Genomic DNA, 24,116 nt, shown 5'->3' with positions numbered 1-24,116 from the left:
GAGTAGCAGTCGTGTTAGTCTGTATTCACAAAAAGAAAAAGGAGTACTTGTGGCACCTTAGAGACTAACAAATTTATTTGAGCATAAGCTTTCGTGAGCTACAGCTCACTTCATCGGATGCATTCAGTGGAAAATACAGTGGGGCTACTCTGAAACCTGTCAATATTTTGACTGTCATTCTAAACCAGACCAAAGGGTGGAATTTCCATGAGATGGAAATTCCTTTTTTAAATTAGCTCTAAACTGAATATGGTATTGTTGAACTCTGAAATATTACCTTTCCTAACTTGTTGGTCAACTTAGCTGTGTACTGTTAAACAGGTGTCCTGTTCCACCCCAGAAGTGGACGCACTTCAGCGATGGGCAATTGATTCCTGAACTGCTCAGACATTTTGTGAATGTTTTTGGATGCTCCATTAGGAAAAATGCAAGAATTTTATATTTTTTTCCTTCTCTGGAGCCCATTAACATCATTCTGAGAATTAACCATGGGGGAGAGGGGTTACCCAGATCCAGAAGGGGATGAATAAAACACTCCTAGCCATTACTCACCCAGGGAGCTTAGGACACCAGCTGGACTCCTCAAATGGCAGTATGCCACCAGCTCCAATATTTATATACTTTATCATGCAAACATGCAGATGACTTTTATACAAATGTGCATGTTAATAGCTAAAAAGTAGGTTAATGTAGTAGGGAGAGAAGATGGACAAACTGTCATTTGAAAATGACTTCTTTAATATCCTCTGTTAGCTCTCTAAAGACTGTCTCAATATCTGTATGTTCAAGGTAAGCGGATGCATCAGGAATGGATTCTGTGTTCTTGCTCAGGTCTGGATACGATTGCGTGTATTCTGGTTGTCCCAGATTCAGAAGTACAAAATAGCTTTTGCTTTGCCTAAATTCAGCCTTAGGAGAGTCTGCTGCTCCACATGACTGTCCTCACAAATGCCTCAAGAGCTGCTCTGTGGGCTCTTTGGACACTGCAAGAGAATTATTGTGAGGAAGAGGAAAAACGTGCAGAATAGACTATTCCAGTGTCAGTGAGGATACAAACCATCACAGCATGACCCTGAAGATCGCAGAGAGAAGGCACGACAGGAGCATTCTCCAACGTATACACAGATGGATCTTCACACATTGGCTATTAAAAAAAAAAAAGCAGAGGAGGGAAGTTGCTATAAACCAACACAGAGAAAGAACCTCAGAGGGACCTTTTCTGGACTGCTGCACACTGCAAACATTCCCAAGGCTGATGCAGAAAGCATGATTCATTTTCATAAGTTACTGAAGCAAAACAAAACTTCCAGAAATAAATATCACATCCTTGGGTGTTGTATTATTCACCATACATGTGCTGTTTGCAAATGTATGCCAAAGAGCATAGATATGAAGGAGTCAAATGCATTCTTAAGAAGCTATACCATAGAGGACACACACAGCTCATTTCCTATGCAGGCCCCATTTTTGTACATGAAGTTTTGTTTTTTTTTTTTTTTAAACAAAAAAATACTAGAGCTGAGGCCCAGTTGAGAATTTGGATATGAATTTTGATTTTTGCCCAAATTTTGGAGGTGTTTAGACTCAGATTTGGCTCCATCCAGGTTCATGTGGGATGACACTTACCTTATTTGTTGTGCTTTTGCAGCACAGAGTTGGAGAATACAAGGAGCCTCTCACTTTCCCACTGACAATAGCTCATGAGCCTTTTTACTAAAAACGATTTACCTTGCTACAGCATCTCACAGACAAGCAGTATCACAAATATGCTTGGTGATGGAATTCTCCCACAGACAAGACCACCAAACTGAATCATTCAGAAGTAGATGGGTTGGGAGTCAACAAAAGAAGGGGGTAGATTTGAAGAAATTTTATCTGAGACCAAGTTATTAGTATTACCAAAGCTTACAGCCAAACTCTGCATATGAATATACATGCACCATTCTTATTAGCTCCTCAAAAGCATTTAAAAAACATTAGTAATCTCTCCTCACACCATGATAGCTGGTATCCCAACATCTATAGGGAAACTGAAATCCCTTAATCCCATCACAAGCGCAACCCCACCTGAACCCCTCCCCCCACTCCTGGGTACAAATAGATACAGTGATAGGCAGTCAGTAATGGCTTGTTTCAGAGTAGCAGCCCTGTCATTATGCAAAGCACTGAATTTAGTAGTATGGTAATGGCTTGCCATTAGATCTTAAAGGAGTTACAGATATTTACTGGTATTTAAATCAGCTGCACAAATATAGCAACAGTGGGTATTATGAACATTTTTAGAGGATCACAGTACACAGGGTTTCCATACCCCGAGTCAATCTCATGCTCATTATCTGTCCCCCCCAAGCACTAGCAATATACCTTATGTCCAGTGCACTTTAGGAAATGGTAGATGTCAATAACAGGCACTTTTAAAATTAAAATAGAGGAATTGTACGTTTAGGGTTCACTCATGTGAGGCATGTGCCAAAAACAGGTAATTCAGCAGCCAGTTGAATCTTATCTGCTGTGGAACTAGTGGCTTTATTTGTGGTGCTTAACTTATCACCATATGCACCACGTTATAACTATCTAGTGATCTTATTGGGATCCCGAAGACATTTCATAGTGTGGCAAGCTGGAGCGTTAAGTTTACAGTGCTCTAGCCTGCTGCACACTAACTGGGCACGTGGACTCTGCTGCTTCACACTAAAAGTTCTGTAATGTGCCTGGATCTACTGCTGTATTTTCTACTAGCGTTAAAGCAGTAAACCAAAGCACCCTACTGCCAAAGATCATCCTCCTAGAAGCGTGTATGCAGTGTTATTATAGCCATGTTGGTCCTAGGATACGAGAGAGAGACACAAGGTGGGTGAGGTAATATCTTTTACTGGATCACTTCTGCTGGTGAGAGAGACAAGCCTTCAAGCTGCAGAGACCTGAAGAAGAGCTCTGTGCAAGCTCAAGCACTTGTCTCTCTCACCAGCAGAAGTTGCTCCAATAAAATATATTACCTCACACCTGGTCATTCTAGAACAGGGGTAGGCAACCTATGGCACACATGCCAAAGGTGGCACGTGAGCCGATTTTCAGTGGCACTCACACTGCCTGGGTCTCGGCCACTGGTCCGGGGGACTCTGCATTTTAATTTAAATTTTAAATGAAGCTTCTTAAACATTTTAAAAATGTTATTTACTTTACATAAAAAACATTAGTTTAGTTATATATATTACAGACTTGTAGAAATAGACCTTCTAAAAACATTAAAATGTATTATTAGCACGTGAAACCTTAAATTAGAGTGAATAAATGAAGACTCGGCACACCACTTCTGAAAGGTTGCTGACCTCTGTTCTAGAAGCTGTACACACTAAAGTTGCGTGGGCCACACCAACAAAGCAGCAAGTACATTTCATCTTTAATATAAACTATGGCATCAAAATAGGTTTACTTACACCTGAGGATGGATACATCTAATGGACATCTTTCAGTAAATATATAATTCACATATTTAAAGAAGCACTATTAAATAGCATAGCCCACACATTTTGCCTTTCTACTAGGGGCGTAGCCTTCAGATTCTAAATATCTATTTAAATCACAAATCTGTTGAGATTATTTTAAGACATTTATACTTGACTCTTCAATAGTTTTGCTCTACTGCCTCAGATCCAGATACTCAGCATGCAGAGGGAGAACAAGCTAGCTCATCCCAAAGCTATGCTGATATTGATAATGTAGAAGTCATCCTTGTGTTCCATAAGGAAAAAAGAAAAGGAGTACTTGTGGCACCTTAGAGACTAACAAATTTATTAGAGCATAAGCTTTCGTGAGCTACAGCTCACTTCATCGGATGCATTTTTTCTTTTTGCGAATACAGACTAACACGGCTGCTACTCTGAAATAAGGAAAAAAGAGTGGGTGGAGAATTAGTGTTGGTCATGGAAATAAACCGAATTGGTAGAATACAGTATTGTTTAAGACTTTAATGGGATAGTGCAATAGACAGGGAAAAACCCCAAAAAGGACAGGTGCTTGACCATCTCTCTAATACATATTTAAGTGTGTTGGCTCTTTTGAAATTAGCAAGATTCCTTAAAAATAGCCCACACAATATTTTTTTGCTAATAAATGCTGCCTCCAATATTATGGACAAAATTCACACCTGGTGTAAAAAAAACAGATGCCACTCTGCTGCACTCATTTCTTACCCTAGCTCTGTATTTGGCCCTTGATTTCTAACAACAATGCAAGTCCCTAGTCCTGCAACTGTGTTTCTTTTGCTAGACCTCTGCACTACATAGCATCCCACTGAAGTCAGTATGGGTCCTGGCAGTTTCAGGGGATTCCCCCTGCAGAGCCAGTTGCAAGAGTGGAGTCTAAATTCATGTATTGTAATGCAATGAAAGTCATTGCCAGTTGATTTAACAAAGATCTAAAATATTTATAATCACTGGTGTGGGTCACTGGGTAGTTTTGGCAGTGGAATATTGTAAGGCTTCAGTACATAAAAATTACCATAAAGAAAGTTGATGAGCCATATTTGTCTCTGGTGCAACACCTCTATAGTTGTTGATGTTGATTTAAAGCGTAAAGGTGCATATCTAGTAGAAAACACACAATGGCATTAAGAGAATTACATTTGTTCCAGGGTTGTAGTTCACATTTTAATTGGATTTTCCCCCATTGTAATTGCATTTTAAATTCCATGTGAAAGACCCTGCATGGTGCCTAGCAAACTGCGATTTAAAACACTGTCTCAGGCAACCAGAAGCTTCACAACTTCCCATAATTATTCTGGAAACTTCTCCTATCACCTAATTGTCAGCAGATATCAGATTCCTTTAGAGGGTGGGAATAAACATAATTAGGGGAAATTATTCTCCTTGTCTGAAGTGGCATTCTGCTTGAAAAAAAAAAAGAGATCAGACACAAGAGGAAGTGTTAAAGAAGTGATGTTGCAAAAATGGCACCTATTGACCTATGTTCAGTTGCAGGTGTTTATTTCTAATGATACAAACTCAGTTTTGCAGTCATGCATCATTGGTGGTTCAACAAAAAACCCACTACACACACTTAAGGCTATAAATAGGTGAACAACAATATTCTTCATTGTTAGTGAAAGGCTTTTAAAATTTAGCCCCATGAAGAGCTCACTTTCAATCCAGACTGGATTATTATATAGATGACAACTGTGGGGACAGAGAGCAGGGGTGGATGGGGCAGGAGTTCTGGGGGGCTGTCAGGGGCAAGAAGCAAAGGGGAATCAGATAGGGGGTGGGAGCCGGGCCATACCTGGGGAGGCACAGCCTCCCCTAACCGGCCCTCCATACAATTTCAGAAACCCGATGCAGCCCTCAGGCCAAAAAGTTTGCTTGCCCCTGGGCTAGAGGCAAAGGGGTATCCTTTAAAAATTGGAAGTCAAATCCTACTAAGAAAAGTAGGAAGGAGCATAAGTTATGGCAAGTCAAGTGTACTTAGGCAGGCCACAAAAGAATTTGAAAAGCAACTAGCAAAAAGACACAAAACTACCAGCAAAAAGCTTCATAAGTACATCAGAAACAGGAAGCCTGCCAATCAATCAGTGGGGTCACTGGATGATCAAGGTGCTAAAGGAGCACTCAAGGAAAAAAAGGCTGTTACAGAGAAACTAAATGAATTCTTTGCATTAGTCTTCACTGCAGAGGATGTGAGGGAGATTCCCACACCCGAGACATTTTTTAGGTGACAAATATGAGGAACTGTCCCAGATTGAGGTGTCAATAAAGGAAGCTTTGGGACGAATTGATAAAGGAGGAAGGAACTCATAAAATTGCAGAAATACAAATTGTAGCATGTAACCTGTCGCTTAAATCAGCCTCTGTACCAGATGCCTAGAAGGGAGCTAATGTAACCCCCATCTTTGAAAAAGGCTCCAGAGATGGTCGTGGTAATTACAAGCCACTAAACTTAACTTCAGTACAGGCAAATTGGTTGAAACTAGGGCTGTCGATTAATCGCAGTTAACTCACGCAATTAACTGAAAAAAATTAATTGCGATTAATCACAGTTTTAATCACACTGGTATATAATAGAATACCAATTGAAATTTATGAAATATTTTGGATGTTTTTCTACAATATATATGAAAATGTATTCTGCTTTGTAACTGAAATCAAAGTGTATATTTTTGATTATAAATACTTGCACTGTAAAAATTATACACAAAAGATACAGTATTTTTCAATTCACCTCATACAAGTACTGTAGTGCAATCTTTGTTGTGAAAGTGCAATTTACAAATGTAGAAATTTTTTTTGTTACATAACTGCACTCAAACAAAACAATGTAAAGCTTCAGAGCCTACAAGTCCATGCAGTCCTATTTGTTATTCAGCCAATCCGCTAAAACAAAGAAGTTTGTTTACATTTACAGGAGATAATGCTGCCCTCTTATTTACAATGTTACCAGAAAGTGAGAACAGACATTTGCACGTGCATGGCACTTTTGTAGCTGGCATTGCAAGGTATTTACATGCCTCGTATGCCCCTTCATGCTTCAGCCACCATTCCAGAGGACGTTTCCATGCTGATGACGCTCGTTTAAAAAAAAAAAAAAGTGTTAGTTATATTTTTGATTGCACTCCTAGGGGGAGAATTGTATGTCCCCTGCTCTGTTTTACCTGCATTCTGCCATGTATTTCATGTTACACCAATCTCCAATGATGATCCAGCACATGTTCATTTTAAGAACATTTTCACTGCAGATTTGACAAAATGCAAAGACGGTACCAATGTGAAAAGCAAAGGAGGACTTGTGGCACCTTAGAGACTAAAATTTATTTGAGCATAAGCTTTCGTGAGCTACAGCTCACTTCATCGGATGCATGGTGCCACAAGGTCCTCCTTTGCTTTTTGCGAATACAGAGTAATACAGCCGCTACTCTGGTAGCGATGTGAGATTTCTAAAGAGAGCTACAGCACTTGACCCAAGGTTTAAGAACCTGAAGTGCCTTCCAAAATCTGAGGCATGAGGTGTGGAACATGCTCTCAGAAGTCTTAAAAGTGCAGCACTGAAGCTGAAACTACAGAACCCAAGCCATCAAAAAAGAAAGCTGCTCTGGATTGCTATTGAGCAGAACCGGTCATCAGCATGGACGCATGTCCCCTGGAATGGTGGTTGAAGCATGAAGGGACATATGAATCTTTAGCACATCAATATCTTGCAATGCCAGCTACAACAGTGCCATATGAATGCCTGTACTCATTTTCAGGTGATGCTGTAAGCAAGAAGCAAGCAGCATTAATTTTTTTTAATCGCCTGACAGCCCTAATTGAAACTATAGTAAAGAATGGAATTATGAGACACATGAATATGATATGCTGTGGAAGAGTCAATATGGCTTTTATAAAGCCTCATCAATCTATTAGAGTACCTTAAGGGAGTCAACAAGCATGTGGACAAGAGTGATCCAATGGACTTTCAGAAAGCCTTTGACAAGGTCCCTCACCAAAAGTAAGTAGTCATGGGATAAGAGGGAAGGTCCTCTCATGGATCAGTAATTGATTAAAAAGATAGGGGGTAAAAGGGAGGGAATAAATGGTCAATTTTCACAATAGAAAGTGGTAAATAGCAAGGTACCCCAAGGATGTGTACTGGGACTTGTGCTGTTGAACCCACTCAAAGGATTTGGAAAAGGGGGTTAAAAAAGTGAGGTGGCAAATTTGAAGAAATACTAAATTACTCAAGTCAAGTCCAAAGCAGACTGCAAAGAGTGGCAAAGGGATCTCACAAAATTGGATGCCTGAGCAACAAAATGGCAGTTGAAATTCTATGTTAAGTGTAGAGTTATGCACATTGGAAAACATAATCCCAACTATACATACAAAACGATGGATTCTAAATTAGCTGTAACTACTCATGAGACAGATCTTGAGTCATTGTGGATAGTTCTCAGAAAACATCTGCTCAGTGTGCAACAGCAGTCAAAAAACCTAACAGAATATTAGGAACCATTTGGAAATGGATAGATTAAAAAAGGGAAAAAATACCACTAGATAAATCCATGCTATACCCACACCTTGAATACTGCATGCAGTTCTGGTTGCCCCATCTGTACCTTTCCCAATTCCAATACATCTTTCTTGAGATGGGGCAACCAGAACCACACACAGGATTCAAGATGTGGGCATACCATGGACTTATACGGAGGCATTTAGTATTTTCTGTTTTGGGGAGAAAGGTGTCTGTCTTAGGTGCCTAAGGCAGGTATACTGATCCATCAGGAGCACTAGCATAATCTCCCAAGCCTTCTGGTTCCTTTCCCCACCCTATTGGCATTTCTTTCATCTTAAGACGATTGAGTCACAGCTACTTATCATAGAAGATTAGGTTGGAAGAGACCTCAAGAGGTCATCTAGTCCAACCCCCTGCTCAAAGTAGGGCCTACCTCAACTAAATCATTCCAGCCAGGGCTTTGTCAAGTGGGCCTTAAAACCTCTAAGGATGGAGATTCTACCACCTCCATAAGTAACCCATTCCAGTGCTTCATCACCCTCCTAGTGAAATAGTTCTTCCTAATATCCAACCTAGACCTCCCCCACTGTAACTTGAGATCATTGCTCCTTGTTATGTCATCTGCCACCACTGAGAACAGCCTAGCTCCCTCCTCTCTGGAGCCTCCCACTTCATGTAGTTGAAGGCTGCTATCAAATCCCCCTTCACTCTTCTCTTTTGCAGACTAAATAAGCCCAGTTCCCTTCATTCGTCCTTGGCCCAGTTTCTAGTCAATATTCAGTATGTGGCTTGGTTGCATCAGATGAGGTAAAGAACCACTGACCTGTAGTGCCTTCTGGAGCCTCTTAGGAAAAAAGAGAGATACTTGTTTTGTGTTTCATGCAAACTAGAAGAGGGGAGCATGATCAGAAGCTTGCCCAAAATGTTAAATACAATAAAATATTTATCCTGACAAGAATTCAAGAGCTTTCACCCAGTAACTGGAGGGGGGAGTGAGGGGGAGAGAAGAATATGAGTCTGTCTCCCTGATGACTCCAAGATTGTGATTACAGTGAACGAATATAACTGCCCAACCTTTACAAGCCAGCATAGAGAGTTCATCTCTTACTTTTTGGATTTTGCTGCTTTGCAGTGGTGTTCAAGTTCCAGGAAATGCATTGGCTGGAGTCTAATGGAGCAAACTTGGATTGTTGACACGTTTGGGGAAGGATGGAGGAGATATCTTTCTGATCACATTACATTTCATATCATGATAACTTAATGGATTGTTTCTTACTGGTGTACGTAGAGACCTATCAAGATAAATTCCCTGAAGGTGCAAGATGGTAAAGAAACCAGGTAACAGTCTAAGGCAGGGGTCTCAAACTCCCAGCCTGCAGACTATCTGCAGCCATAACCTCCCACTGCTGCCCGCGGAAGAGACGGGAGGAGAGATGCAGGCAGATGCTGCCAGCAAAGTCTGCTGTAGGCGCCGCCCCCCATAGCTCCCATTGGCTGGGGGAGAGGGACAGAGATATCATTAGTTGCTGGGCAGAGTCAGCCTCACTTTTTTCTCCACAATGAATATAAACAAGTCAAAATACTGAACACAACTTTGTGAAGCACACCTTACTGCAATCCTGAAAGTTTCAACTGCTCAGTCACTGAGGCCAATCATCAACAAACTGACAGAACTGAAGCGTTGCCAGGTGTCTGGAAAACATTAAACTCTCTGGCAGGCGATGAATTGTATAAAGTTGTATGAAACCTTTATTATTTCTAATAAATTCAAAATAAAAAATACAATATAAATGTTTTCTTTTCTTAACACCATCTTCGGTGACATTATTGGCCTGCCGGGAGGATTTGAGGACTGGCACTGGCCCTAAGGCAAATGGAGTTTGAGACCCCTGGTCTAAGGACAGAGATATTGGACTCATTGAACTAGATCCACCATGATGTTCCTATTGCTTTACATCACTCTGGCAACACAAAGCCCTGTAGGACATCTTAGATACTTAGAAGGCTCCCATTACCATAATGTCCGAGTGCTTCAAACTTTAGTTATTTATCCTCACAGTGTCCCTGTGAGGAAGGATGTGCTGTTATCCCCATTTTACACATGGGAGACTGACGCATGGATGGATGTCTAGATCCACAAAAGTATTTTTAGGCCTCTAAATACCTTTGTGGATCTGGGCCAGAGACTAAGGCCTGGATCTACAGAAGATTTGAGGTGCTGTTACATTCAACATAACTAACTTCCGGGTGCTTAGTTTGTTCCTGTGATTTTCCTATGATCCAGAAAGTCTGAGTTAGATATCAAGGCTCCCTGTACAATTAATGGAGAGAGATGGGCATCTTAGAGTGTAATCTACAAGAGACAGCATCTTAGGCAGGGAGACCCCTACACTAGCCAATGGGAGATGAGGAGGGAATGTGTCCTAAGCCCCACCCCTTCACATGCATAGGTACCAATGCTCTTCCTACAGCCAAAGCTTACCTTTGCTAATGCGCCACAGCCCAGAACCCCTGTCAGGCAGCTTAGCTGCCCATGTCATTTATTGCAAGAATGAGTGAGGCAGGCATCTAACTCCACACAGCCAGAAGAGAAATGGGTGTCCCCCCCCCCAAACTTACAACTTTTAGCCCACAGGTTAGAGCACTCTTATGGAGTGTGGGAGATCCAGGTTCGATTCCTCTCAGCCCGAGAGTGAGAACGGAGACCTTGTTCAAATCCCTTCTTCCCAGCAGGGAAAGAGGGAAACTGAGCCTGGGTCTTCTCGCTGTATACAAAAGAGTGTGCTAATCCTGAGCTATGAGATATACTGCTGTGGGGCTCCTCACTCTCCTGAGGAAGCAGTTTCATTGTGAACAAATGTTAAGTCATTGGGCCATAGATTCCAAGGCCAGATAGACCAGACCTCCTGTAGAGGGTGCATGAGAAATTCTGTAGCCTGGTGGCTAGGGCATCTACCTGGGAGGCCCAGAGCCCAGTTCCCCTGCTCCAATAATTTTTTTGGGGGGGAGGCGGGGGGATGGATCAAGGCCTGAGGGGCAGCTTTAGCATGAGTTCCATTGCACCCACAGAAACAAAAATCAAGGGTGCCAAACCTGAGCAACTGTGCAACCCCCATGAGCCAGATCACAAACACCTGGAACAGGGAGCCAGGCCAGAGCCACCACTACAGGGTGAGCACAGCTCAAGCTCACTCTCCAGTCCACACCCTCCTGGGGCCTTCCTTCTGCACTGGACTAGGATTAGGATTGTGGTGGTGGTGCTCTGGTCTGTGCTCTCCTTGACTACATCACAAAACCATGTCCAAGCAGAGTTTATTTTACTGTACCCATGGAGGATACATCTGCCTCTGCCTATGTGACTTGCCCATGTGGCTGAGCAAATGCCAGTCTCCCAAGTCCCAGACCAGCACCCTCTTTGCTGGGCCATCCTTCCTCAGACTCAAAGTGGCAGAGTAGAACAGAGCAGCTGGAGCATACTGGGGAATCTAGCTCACTGGTCTCAAAAGGCCCAGACTTGCAAGCCCCCCCTGCATGGAACTCCACTTAGAGTTCCAGGAGAAGAGGGTTTCTGGGATAAGAACATAGTTACTTGTTTATTTGATTGCTATCACCACGTGGGAAGTCAGAGGAAAGCAAAGAAAGGAGTGAAAAAAATAATATCTAGACTATATGTGATTTCTGTTTACAAGCATCCAAATTTTAGAAAGCCACACACTCTGTGTGGATGCAAGTACAAGATAACAGGTTATCTAGAGTTTTCTTCTATTCAAATGCATCTGAAAGTCAAAGTCATCTTCAGCTGTATGGCAATATTGCCTTATTCATACTCATGAACTTTAAGTAGCTGTAAAGCACCGATAAAGACATTATAAAATTGACCTTGACACATAGGTGTTGCAGTTTATCTTCTAGCCAAGCTTCATAAGGAAGCTTTCTTCTCAGAAATTAAACTCCTAATTCTATAATTAGGAATTAGGCAAAAAATGAAGGGCAAAACTAGACACCTGAATTTAAAAAAAAAAAAAATTGACCTCCCATCCCTAATTCTCACTCTCTAGGTCTTGACCCTTTGCTGAACTGCCATTATTTACAGTTACTTGCTTTTAAATCTTGACAGTTTTGTACTTTAGCTTTTTCCTATTAAAGTTGCTTATGTTCTTAAATTTCAATGATTTTTCATTATAAAATTTCTCAATTTTATTTGAATATACTGTAGATACTAGTATTTTCCTGCTATAACACTAATTTCCAGCTTTGTGATAACTATTGTATGAGTAACTGAATATCCAAATTTGCCCCTTCAGCATGTCTTTTACAAGCAACCTTGTTAGTTTTATTGTAACTTGTCTGCCAGGAGCATGCAAACTTTGACCTACTGTGTGCTAATTTGGCAACATACCAAGAACACAGAGCTGCCCAAGCTTTTGCAATATAGAGTAGATTTAAGCCACCCTCATCTTCAGTAAAGAAATGTGACCAAGTAGAATTTAGGGCCCAGCTCATATTGCTTAGCAGTTTTACATGCTAGGAAATGGAGGCCACACACACCTTCATATTAAGGAGAGTTGATTCTGAACTACAGTGTAGAACTCTCGTTAGTGGACCAAAACCAGCCCACCTTTACATCACATTATAGCCCAGGTGACAGAATCTGAGCAGCTCTATAATACTTTATGAATATTGTATGTTGCCATGGCTACTGAGGATGTTTACTGTATGAATACATTTGTTTAGCAATGGAGGGGCGGTTGTCAAGACAGACAAGCAGGAAGGTAAATGATGACTCAAGATAAGCTACTCCTCAGTAAGACACTTAGGGGTTCTTAAGAGAAAGTGGTGGACAGGAAGAGATCTAGGAACAGGAGTTCAAAAGGACTATAGCAGTTGCAAGAGGGATGCTAGGAAGGGAGGGAAGCAGTTGTAGAGGAGTTTTTCCACAAAACTACACCTGTCACACACAGACATCTGCTGGATGTCTGACAAAGATAGGCCTGCCTAGATTCCATCAGGGGATGCAAGTTTGACTGGTAAGATACATGGGTGTGTACTGTTTTAAAAAGCCTTCTCTCATGTTTTGTTCCCATTGTGGTAAATATATCCTTGCATTTATGAAGGCTGTCTGGTCAATATATTCACCACTGGTCATAGACTACCAAAAGGAAGAACCACAAGTGCTGAATCCATTCAGACCTGCTGGGTAAGAATGGTTGATGCAGAGGGTACTGTAGGTCAGAGCTCAGTCTCAGAGTGGGAGAATTGCAGGATTACACCCCAGGAGAGGTAAAGGCACAAGGTCTGAGACCTGGGGGAAGGTGCATTCAGAGACTAGAAAGGGGTCAAATGTGCTGCTAGCCTGTAGGCGTGTCTGCTCAATTGGACTGCGAGTAAAGGCTACAGGATCAGGTCCATACAGTCTGAAACCATAGCATGTTCAAGTTTGGGGGTGGAGTGTGTGTGGGTGTGAGAGAAAGTGGATTTTGGGATGAAAACTGATACTCAGAGGAGTCAAGGACACATAGTATTGTGTTTAGTATTAGTTGATGAATTAATAACACTGAAAAAAATAAGTGGAAAAAATCAGACACAAGAAATACAGAATTATGAGAGAGGGAAGAACCATGCTTTGCTGAATTGTGGCCATTTACTCTCAGAATTAAACTAACAAGTCCCCCATTCCAGGGCTGGGCTTGCTTTCTATATGGGCTGCTGTCACATTCTGGGGTGCCATCCAGACCAGTGAAAGATTGTGTCACCACCTGCACTGGGTGCCTTAAATGCTCTGCTGGTGTGGCTCACAGCCCAGACACCAAACAGCCCTGCAGTTCCCTCAGGGCATGCACTGTGCAGCTCTACTTCAGTGCTCTGACCCTAGAAGTTTGCTTGTTATACCACAACAGCCCCACCCTGGTTATCTTGATTACAACTTGCAGAGGTGACCCCAACACACTCCCAGCCCTGAAGTTCCCCAAAACCATCTGCTCTGAAGTGTCCAGCCCTCTCCTGGAACACTCAGAAATAGTGTTTGTTCACTCCTTTAACTAGACAAAAAGCACATTACAGCTTAGTAACTTAATTGTGGTAAATACACCTTTCCTTCAAGCACAGCACTGAGTTGGTTTATTGTAAAAACAAAACAAGTTTAACTAACAACAACCAACATAGGTTAAGTGATAACAAGTAGAAGGAATAAAGGTTAGAAAGGGTAATGGTGACAGCGTGGGGGAACCCCATCCAGTGTGGGGCAAGTACAGCTGCCCTTGTGCTCAGGGCTATATGGTCTGGCGGCCAGAATCAAATGGCTGCCCTCACACTCAGGGCTGTGGGGACCTAATGGCCAGAATCAACATGGCTGCTACCTGGGGAGGCGTGGCGGGAAGAGTAGGGGCACCTGGGCTCACTCTGCTCTACCAGGTCCCAGACCAGGCAGTGTTCTGCCACTAAATAAGCAAGGCTCTGATTGAAACATGCCAACTTCCACAGGACTATGGCTAGTCCCACCTCCCCGGGCCACTTCCTACCATGTCTCTTGGAACAGTAGTCAGGGCATCATTGGGGGCTCCACTCTCCTTGGCATAAGAGAGGGACTGGGGTCACCAAGAACTGTATATGTCTGTAGGTAAGAGAACTCCAGTAAGGGTGTGAGGGCATGTCTTCTTCAGCCCATACTGAGGAGTTAGCCCCTCCCCATTCAGTGCGGGGCAAGTGCACCCATCACAATTACAAACAACAAAAGCAGGAATACACTTAAGACTAAAACTTAATTTTAGCCAGTTACAATCTTTGTTTTAGCAGTTACAATCTTTGTCTCACTTATACTCAATTTCCAAAGACTTCAACCCCCTTGTTTGAAAGGCCCATCTTTCTGAGATCTCAAGAGCTCCGGTCTCTTTAGTCACTCAAATGATGGATGCAAAGATGGCTTCTGCTCTCTCCTTGTATCTTCCCAAACTTACTGGTTTGGTCTCAGATTCAGGATGATCTCATGCTGTTCTTCCTTTCCTGTGGGCTTCCCATCCCCCTGCTGATTGGTATGTAAATGGGGCTTCCATTGCTTTTGGACACACATTGCTTAATTGCATTAGAGACTGGTAGATAGCTGCCTTCCCTCCTGTCTGGAAGAAAAACTGTTTCTCCCGGTGTTTGGCCACAGACTTTAAAGCATAATATCATTAAGTATCCATATTTCCTCCTATAGTTTTTCATACATACATTTCACAATGATACTAACCACCATGGTGTCATTAGCTTTCAGAAAAGACCTTACTTGATATACTTTTATAATACAGTAATATTGTCTACTATCAGTTGAGGTTCAGACCCTCTGACTTTATAGCTAGGAAGCCATTTCCCCCACCTGCTAGGCTGAGGGCTTTGTTTGCCTTTTATGTAAACGTGCCTTCCTTGTTTCTGCCTGACAACCAGGCTGGTCAGCCGAGCAAATACACATTTATTTGTTTCTGGCAGACTGGGCTGATGCATAGCTTGCCAAACACATTTTAAGAGCATAATTCTAGCAGACATCCATAACTCTTTTCCCACATTCCCTACATACATTGCACAAAAATAGCAACGATCAGTGAGTTCTTTGTTTTCCAATGCTATCTTATAGGATACCTTTTAGATACAGATTATAGCAACACCGTGTTAGGCCTGACATACTCACTACACCTGACAAGAGTTGCTCACACAGAGTAGTTAGCCACAGATGGCCCTCTGCACCACAGAGTCATTTTCTTACAATAGCCATAGCCTCTGTAGTTTGTAATTAGCAACTCTGCCCAGTGAGCTGAAGGAAATCCTCCATCAGGCTGAGCCAATTATTGCTTCTCTTCAGTGGAAGTCACCGAGATTACTCGTATTTTCTTCCCTTCTCCAGGTCTGCGTGCTGGAGCTGACTGATGCAGTTTGCTATCTTTGGCAAGACCAGTAGCCCTGAGACTCTGATACTGTTACCCAGTGAGTTATTTCCCGAGTGCTCGAGAAGGAGGCCTTCTGTTTATCCAGTTACAACATAGATTGCAAATGGTGTCTCACCAGAGGGGATCGGCTCTAGTTGGGCAGGGGATAGATCAGTCTTCATGCCACTGGTATAGCTGGCAACAGTACCAATTATGCCAGTTGTGGGACCAGTCGTTCTATGGTATAAACACCTGTCCAGGAATGGGACTGAGACTACCACTCACTTCACATCAGCTGAATACTTTTATTTCAATCTATCACCCTACAGAATATTTGCTTGGATATCTGGACTCCCTGCTGTTCAGATTTTTGAAGTTCCTGACTGTAGGTGAATGTAAAACTTTGCAACCACGGAGGGGCAGGATGCAAAGGCTGCTCCGTTTTAAAGTGACGGAGCAACCCAGGTAACGCCAGTGGCTTTGTAACATCAGAAGATGGGCAAAGCTGTCTCATATAAGGTTTCATAGGAGGTCAATGAAGGCAAACTAGAAAGGGACACTGGGCCAGTTTATGAAGTATATGCGTGGGGGGGGGGGGGTTTAAAAAAAAACCACCTTCGTTTAACCCCCCCCCACATGAAATAATGGTTCATACAAGCAAATTGCAGATCATTGCAACTTTCACCAATAAAAATACTCAAGATAATACACTTAACAGAGCTAAAGGACGGAGACTGGTTTTGAAAGTGATACCATGCTGATGCGTCCTAAGAAGATGAAACAGACCCAACAGTTGCACAGTTGGCTGGCATAAATCCTGTTCAGTTGTTTGGGAGGGTGTTTGACCATTTGCATGAGTTGCCAGAAGCTTTTCCATCTCCCTGAAATCTTCTAGATTGTGAGCACTGGCACAATCCAAAGCAACATCCAAGCAACAAACTAAAGCTCTGTTTTCCCATGTACAATCCACTGGTTTTGTAAAGAAATGTAGGAAGCTTTCCCTGTTTCTATCCTCCACTGCCTTGTTGAAAGTGACCATGAAGTTTCAAATCGTACACTCTAGTTAGAGAAAGCACTGTTCAGTAACAGTACGCATTTTACTCCTGCTTTGTTGATATTCAATCAGGCACTTTTTAAATTAATTGGAATGACATTTATTCTAAACATTCTGGTTTCCCTTCTCTCCTTCCACCCCCCAATCTTTCTCCTACTTTATTTGTCGTTTACAGAATTCACCTGCTTCTACTGAGTTTTACTGGCATTATATTTCTTGACATGTCAAACATTTCTCTGCCTCCTAAGCCTCCATGATGAAAATGAGCAAACAGAGTGGGGGGATAAGCATGGTTTGTGAGCAAAGGGAATAACTTTTCCTTGAAATATAATGGGGCAAACTGTGTTCCAGAGCCCACACACCCAGCTAGAGCCCTCATCCCCCCCCACACCCCAACCGCCTGCCCCAACCCAGAGCCTCCTCCCACATTCTGAACCCCCTGCCCCCACCTCAAACCACTGCCCTGAGCCCGCTCTGAACTCCTCATCCCCAGTCTAGAACCCCCTCTTGCACCCAAAGCCCCTCATTCCCTACCCCAGAGCCCTCACCCCCCCACACACACTCCAACCCCCTGCCCAAGCCCAGAACTCCTCCCACACCCTGAACCCCTCATTTCTGGCCCAGAGTCCACAAACCCAGCTGGAGCCCTCACCTCCTCCCACACCCCAACCCCTGCCCCAGCTCAGGGGAAGTGAGTGAAGGTGGGGTGGGTGAGTGAGTGACAGAGGAATGGAGTGAGTGGGGGTGGGGCCTCAGAGAAGGGACAGGGGCAGGGCAGAAGGCAGGGTGTTTTGAGTTTGTGTGTTTATAAAAGTTAGCAACCCTAGCTTTGGCTAGACTGATGAATCAAGGGGCTTTACAACTGTCATGGGACTGAATAAAAGTCCACACATGTCTACTTGTTAAAACAGAAGTCCAGAATATATAAGGCACTTCCTAGGCATTAGGAAAACAATAGAACAACACTAGGTCTGTATGGACTAGAAAAAAATTAAAAGCAAGAAGTCATAGGTAGCAAATTGTTTGGCTGCCTTAACCAACTGGCACCCTCTCAAGCCATGCAGGATTTTGCAGCAAGTGTGGCTCAGTGTCTCCATCCCACCAATAATCATTTAGTTCTATAGTTGGTAATTTCCTGTTATGACTCCAACCAGGTCATTAATAGTCTCACAAAAGAGTCTGGTGAACCAGGAGCCTAGTGACTCCAACAGAGGGTCAACAGTCCCAGAACCCACATGGCCCTGACCCCCTTGCTCCAAAGTCCTTACTATCTCCAGGGTTGCAGAAGGTAGCAGAACCCAGGCCTACCCACTACAGTCCAGGGACCCTGTACATAGCCACTAGAACAAGTTCCTCCCAATCCCTCACTGCTTCCTACCTCATCTCTCCTGGAGGCTTTTCCCAGACTCACATTTCAATGCTCCCACTCTGGAAAGCCAACTTCCTGGCAGTTGCTTACCAGTCTGTGACTGAAAAAGTCTCTCCTCCATAGCTCCTCAGCTTCTGACAGCCCAGCTGTCCTCTAGTCTGCAGCCTTTTGATCACCACAGCAATTAGTCTCAGCTGAGGAGACAGCTAGTCTGCCTGTTAACCCCTTAGTGGCTAGAGTAGCATGGGGGTCTATTTGACCTATGACAATTTGCTTTTAATTTTGTCCTCTAGTTCATACAGACCCTGTGCTCGTCTATTGTTTTGCTAATGTCCAGGAAGCGGCTTATATGTTCTGGACTTCAAGATGGCTTAGAGTAAACGATAACAATAGTATTCATTAATCAATACAAATATTTGTGAAGTTCCTAATGAGCTGGGACTGCTGTAGTAAAAAGACAAGAAATAATCTCATGAACAAGAGCACACAATGCTAACTTCATAAAAGAAACATCTCATGTTTTCAGTGAGACCATTCTGCATCCTTGTAGGAAGAGCCCTTCTATCTGAAAGCCCCCTTGAATCTCCATCTCTATGGGCTAGAGAAAAATGCAGACCTCTGACATTTTTCATCTTGCTTCCCAGAGTAACCAGTGATTCAGTAGTGTTCATATATTTGGACCTTGTCTGTTTCCGACTGTGAAATTTCCAATTCCCATTATGTTTATGGACAAATAAAGCTCACTGAATCTCTGTGAGCTAGTTGTTTGTGTCTTTATTTTACATAATTTTATAGTGATGCTAATGCTACCTGCACGTCTCTCTGTACGTTCTGTTCTTCCTTTCAATACTTCAAGCAAAAGTCATTCCATCCTGGAGAACAGACTGAGGCAGAAGTCAGAGAAAAGGTGAAATAACAGAAATGCTGCTGCATTTAATGAAATTTTACTATTACAGGATTCATTCTGACATGCAGTCTCTAATTGTAGCCCACAGAGGATATTTAAAAATAAACTCAAATGTGTTTGGGTTCCTGTCAAAAGATTGCATTAGATGAAGAGTGAAAATCTGTCACCTCTTTCTCACATTTTCACTTCTTTAATTTAGTTTTAAATAAGCAACACAGAAAACTCCAATAAAAACCAGTGAACTGCCTTGGCCAAGGAAATTCTTAATGAAGATGACTGTTCTCTCAGATGCTGGCATGTTTTCCTACCCTCTCTGACCCAAATATTGTAATCTTCTTCTCATTATTATTGTTGCACCTTTGCCAAGCAGGAACAGATTCTTAAGGTTTTGCAGTGGGTCTGATTCCTGGGGGGGCGGGGGGGAAGCAATTGATGCAGCTTTTGGCAACTTTCTTCAAATCCATTTTTGTTTTCAAAATGTACCAAGTCCTGTTTCCCTTGAGCAGAGGTGACAACCTTCAAGCTGCACACAGGCAATTCCACTTGCAGACATCCCAGCTAAGATATTTCTCTGTCCAGTTCTTTAGTCAGAAAATAAGCTCTCTCTCTGTTCTGCCCTAGGCACGCTGTCTGGATCCTGCATATCTCATCTGAGAAACTTCCTAGACCTCACTGGGCATGTCTACACTGCAGCTGGGTCTCTGCACTGACCCAGTCTCTCACAGTGGGTAGACAGACTCATGCTAGCAGGGCTTGAGCAAGTGCACTAAAATTAGCAGTGTGGCCCGGGCAGCAGCTTGGGCTCTACAGCTTGTCCATCCCCTGGGTCTGAGCTAGCCTGAATCTCCACCAGAGACATAAAGTCCACCCTGCTATTTCTAGCCCAAGCCCTGATACCACAGTCTGTCTGCCCATGCTAGGACGCTCACTCCCAGCTGTAGTCCAGACTTACCCTATGTTCTGTGTTTGTACAGCCCCCCTGCAATGGAGTCCAGCTCCTTGGTGCTAAGGCAATATAAATAATAATAGCAACTGACCAGCTCACTTACAGCCACTGGGCCTGGCGCTGGCTTCTGTGTGAATCTCAACCCAACTACATGTTGAACCAACAATCATCTTAACAACCAAGAAGTGGTTACTGTACTGTATTGAAAGACCTTATAGGGCCTTTTGGATAAGGCCTTTTCAGAGAGAAATATTTGTACATCAACAATTCATAACATTTGTCCTCACCACCTTTGCCACACTTGTTCACTGAGTTTTATCAGTGTCCTTGCTGCTATATAATCGAAAAAACACAGTCCCGCCCTCGAGGAACTTTGACTCAGAGACACACACCTGGAGTCCCTCCATAGGCAAAAGGGATGCTGTTTGCATACACGAAGAATGGGCAGCAGTCACTCTCCTCTTCTGTCAGAGGAGGCCACCCTCTGCCAAGGGTTTTGGGAAGGAGGGAGGGACGCTTAATGGTGAAATCCTAGCGGATCTTAAACATAAAAAAGAAGCTTACAAGAAGTGGAAGCTTGGACATATGACCAGGGAAGAGTATAAAAATATTGCTCGGGCATGTAGGAAAGATATCAGGAGGGCCAAATCGCACCTGGAGCTGCAGCTAGCAAGAGATGTCAAGAGTAACAAGAAGGGTTTCTTCAGGTATGTTGGCAACAAGAAGAAAGCCAAGGAAAGTGTGGGCCCCTTACTGAATGAGGGAGGCAAGCTAGTGACAGAGGATGTGGAAAAAGCTAATGTACTCAATGCTTTTTTTGCCTCTGTTTTCACTAACAAGGTCAGCTCCCAGACTGCTGTGCTGGGCAACACAAAATGGGGAAGAGATGGCCAGCCCTCTGTAGAGATAGAGGTGGTTAGGGACTATTTAGAAAAGCTGGACGTGCACAAGTCCATGGGGCCGGACGAATTGCATCCGAGAGTGCTGAAGGAATTGGCGGCTGTGATTGCAGAGCCCTTGGCCATTATCTTTGAAAACTCGTGGCGAACGGGGGAAGTCCCGGATGACTGGAAAAAGGCTAATGTAGTGCCCATCTTTAAAAAAGGGAAGAAGGAGGATCCTGGGAACTACAGGCCGGTCAGCCTCACCTCAGTCCCTGGAAAAATCATGGAGCAGGTCCTCAAAGAATCAATCCTGAAGCACTTAGAGGAGAGGAAAGTGATCAGGAACAGTCAGCATGGATTCACCAAGGGAAGGTCATGCCTGACTAATCTAATCGCCTTTTATGATGAGATTACTGGTTCTGTGGATGAAGGGAAAGCAGTGGATGTATTGTTTCTTGACTTTAGCAAAGCTTTTGACACGGTCTCCCACAGCATTCTTGTCAGCAAGTTAAGGAAGTATGGGCTGGATGAATGCACTATAAGGTGGGTAGAAAGCTGGCTAGATTGTCGGGCTCAACGGGTAGTGATCAATGGCTCCATGTCTAGTTGGCAGCCGGTGTCAAGTGGAGTGCCCCAGGGGTCGGTCCTGGGGCCCGTTTTGTTCAATATCTTCATAAATGATCTGGAGGATGGTGTGGATTGCACTCTCAGCAAATTTGCGGATGATACTAAACTGGGAGGAGTGGTAGATACGCTGGAGGGGAGGGATAGGATACAGAAGGACCTAGACAAATTGGAGGATTGGGCCAAAAGAAATCTAATGAGGTTCAATAAGGATAAATGCAGGGTCCTGCACTTAGGATGGAAGAATCCAATGCACCGCTACAGACTAGGGACCGAATGGCTCGGCAGCAGTTCTGCGGAAAAGGACCTAGGGGTGACAGTGGACGAGAAGCTGGATATGAGTCAGCAGTGTGCCCTTGTTGCCAAGAAGGCCAATGGCATTTTGGGTTGTATAAGTAGGGGCATAGCGAGCAGATCGAGGGACGTGATCGTTCCCCTCTATTCGACACTGGTGAGGCCTCATCTGGAGTACTGTGTCCAGTTTTGGGCCCCACACTACAGGAAGGATGTGGATAAATTGGAAAGAGTACAACGAAGGGCAACAAAAATGATTAGGGGTCTAGAGCACATGACTTATGAGGAGAGGCTGAGGGAGCTGGGATTGTTTAGTCTGCAGAAGAGAAGAATGAGGGGGGATTTGATAGCTGCTTTCAACTACCTGAAAGGGGGTTTCAAAGAGGATGGCTCTAGACTGTTCTCAATGGTAGCAGATGACAGAACGAGGAGTAATGGTCTCAAGTTGCAATGGGGGAGGTTTAGATTGGATATTAGGAAAAACTTTTTCACTAAGAGGGTGGTGAAACACTGGAATGCGTTACCTAGGGAGGTGGTAGAATCTCCTTCCTTAGAGGTTTTTAAGGTCAGGCTTGACAAAGCCCTGGCTGGGATGATTTAACTGGGACTTGGTCCTGCTTTGAGCAGGGGGTTGGACTAGATGACCTTCTGGGGTCCCTTCCAACCCTGATATTCTATGATTCTATTATTCTATGATTCTATGAATCCAGTCAGGGGCCAGGGCTCTCTTGTAGCTCTGTTGGCTCTTACTTTAGTGGTCCAGTCTTGCCTTCCTTACCCAGGAGAAGCCGTCACACCTCACCAGGCCAAACCTCTACTTAAATGAGTAAGGAAAGCAGCACTTGGCCCAGAAAGGAGAAGCACTGAACAAAGAGAATGAGAGGCAATGGAAAGGGCATCTTCTGTCCCACCTCAGACACTTCTGCTATCCTAACTGTTCACCTCTGACAGTGCTCTGCTTGCTCAATTCTGGCTTGCTTGTCCCCACAGCTAGGGTGAAGCAGGACAATATAAGGCTCCTCTAGTTCCAGAAAGCATGTTCCAAAGCCCTCTGAGTTACTAACTCTTATTACATCTTCTTCGTGGTCACCAGAACTTTCCAAAGATCAGATGCTCCTGCTCTTCCTTCTCAAGGCAGCCCATCCTATGATATGATTTGTTTTGATCTGTCCTCTGCGCCAACCCCTGTAGTACATACTCAGGTAACTCAGGGGCCACACACTTTGTAGCTTGTGTAGACCGAGATCATTGCACAAACCAGGGGCTTCTTGCATCCCTCCATGCTCCTCCACTGTGTGCCACTCTCCCATCCCACTCTATTGCAGGGACTCCCTGTAATTCCCCCAATTTCCCCCCTGCCAGGGGTTCTGTTTACCTGAATCTCTCTCACCTCCCATACCGGGGTCCCCCATTCTCCCCTCCTCATGGCAAGGGTTCTGTGGGTCTCCTGTTCTCTCCTTCTCCGAGAGCAAGGTTTCTCTCACTCCCATTCCCTCCCCCCATATTAGGATCCCCATTCACCACCTCCATGCTAAGGGCTCTATGCCCTGTCCCCCATATCAGATCTCCTTAATTTCACCCTCCAACACACACTAGGATTCTGTAACCCCTTATTTCCTCCCTTCCCCATAACAGAGTCTCCTATTTCCTCCACCCCATGCCAGCGGCTGTATGCACTCTCTCATCTCCCTCTCCCCTCATTATTGTTTTTCTGGGAGATGAGTCATTCAGGTTGGCAACATGTTAAACTCAATTGGGAGGAAAAGCAGAGAAGAGAAGGGGTTCTGTTATGCTGGAAGGTGTTAACAGATGCCATCAGCCAGTGTGTGATGGATAGACAATCACAGAGGTGCCTGAAGCCGTGACTTTGCTGATGCCAGGAGCTCCATATGTCACCTATGTTCTCCACTTTGGTTTTCCATTTGCCCCCTCCCCTCAGCTCAATAGGGCTCTGGCCACTGATGCCTAGAATGTTCCCTGAAATTTTGGAATTGATCAGATGCAGCATTCAAAAGTTATTGACAGACAGACAGACAAATACCATCAAATTGAGTGTATGGCCTCGCAAACTAACGCAAAATCCCATTACCTTCTCTGGGATGTTTGCCTCAGTATGTAGTGCAGGATCAGGCTCTGTTATTTCATGAACTTCAGACTAAAGGA

At 43.7% G+C, this 24,116-nt stretch overlaps 1 long non-coding RNA gene across 1 annotated transcript; it reads right to left on the bottom strand.

Moving 5' to 3' along the window:
* Positions 1-384: 384 nt before the first annotated feature.
* On the bottom strand, positions 385-20,664 carry LOC119856271. Its single transcript, XR_005293231.2, has 3 exons — positions 18,389-20,664; positions 1,058-1,144; positions 385-983 (listed from the first exon to the last, which is right to left on the bottom strand). It is a non-coding gene; the product is annotated as an uncharacterized LOC119856271 (long non-coding RNA).
* Positions 20,665-24,116: the final 3,452 nt, after the last annotated feature.

Source organism: Dermochelys coriacea, chromosome 5, assembly GCF_009764565.3.
Source record: "Dermochelys coriacea isolate rDerCor1 chromosome 5, rDerCor1.pri.v4, whole genome shotgun sequence".
Classification (NCBI taxonomy): domain Eukaryota; kingdom Metazoa; phylum Chordata; order Testudines; family Dermochelyidae; genus Dermochelys; species Dermochelys coriacea.
The sequence above is the reverse complement of the archived record's forward strand: the minus strand, read 5'-3'. Positions and strand labels throughout refer to the sequence as shown.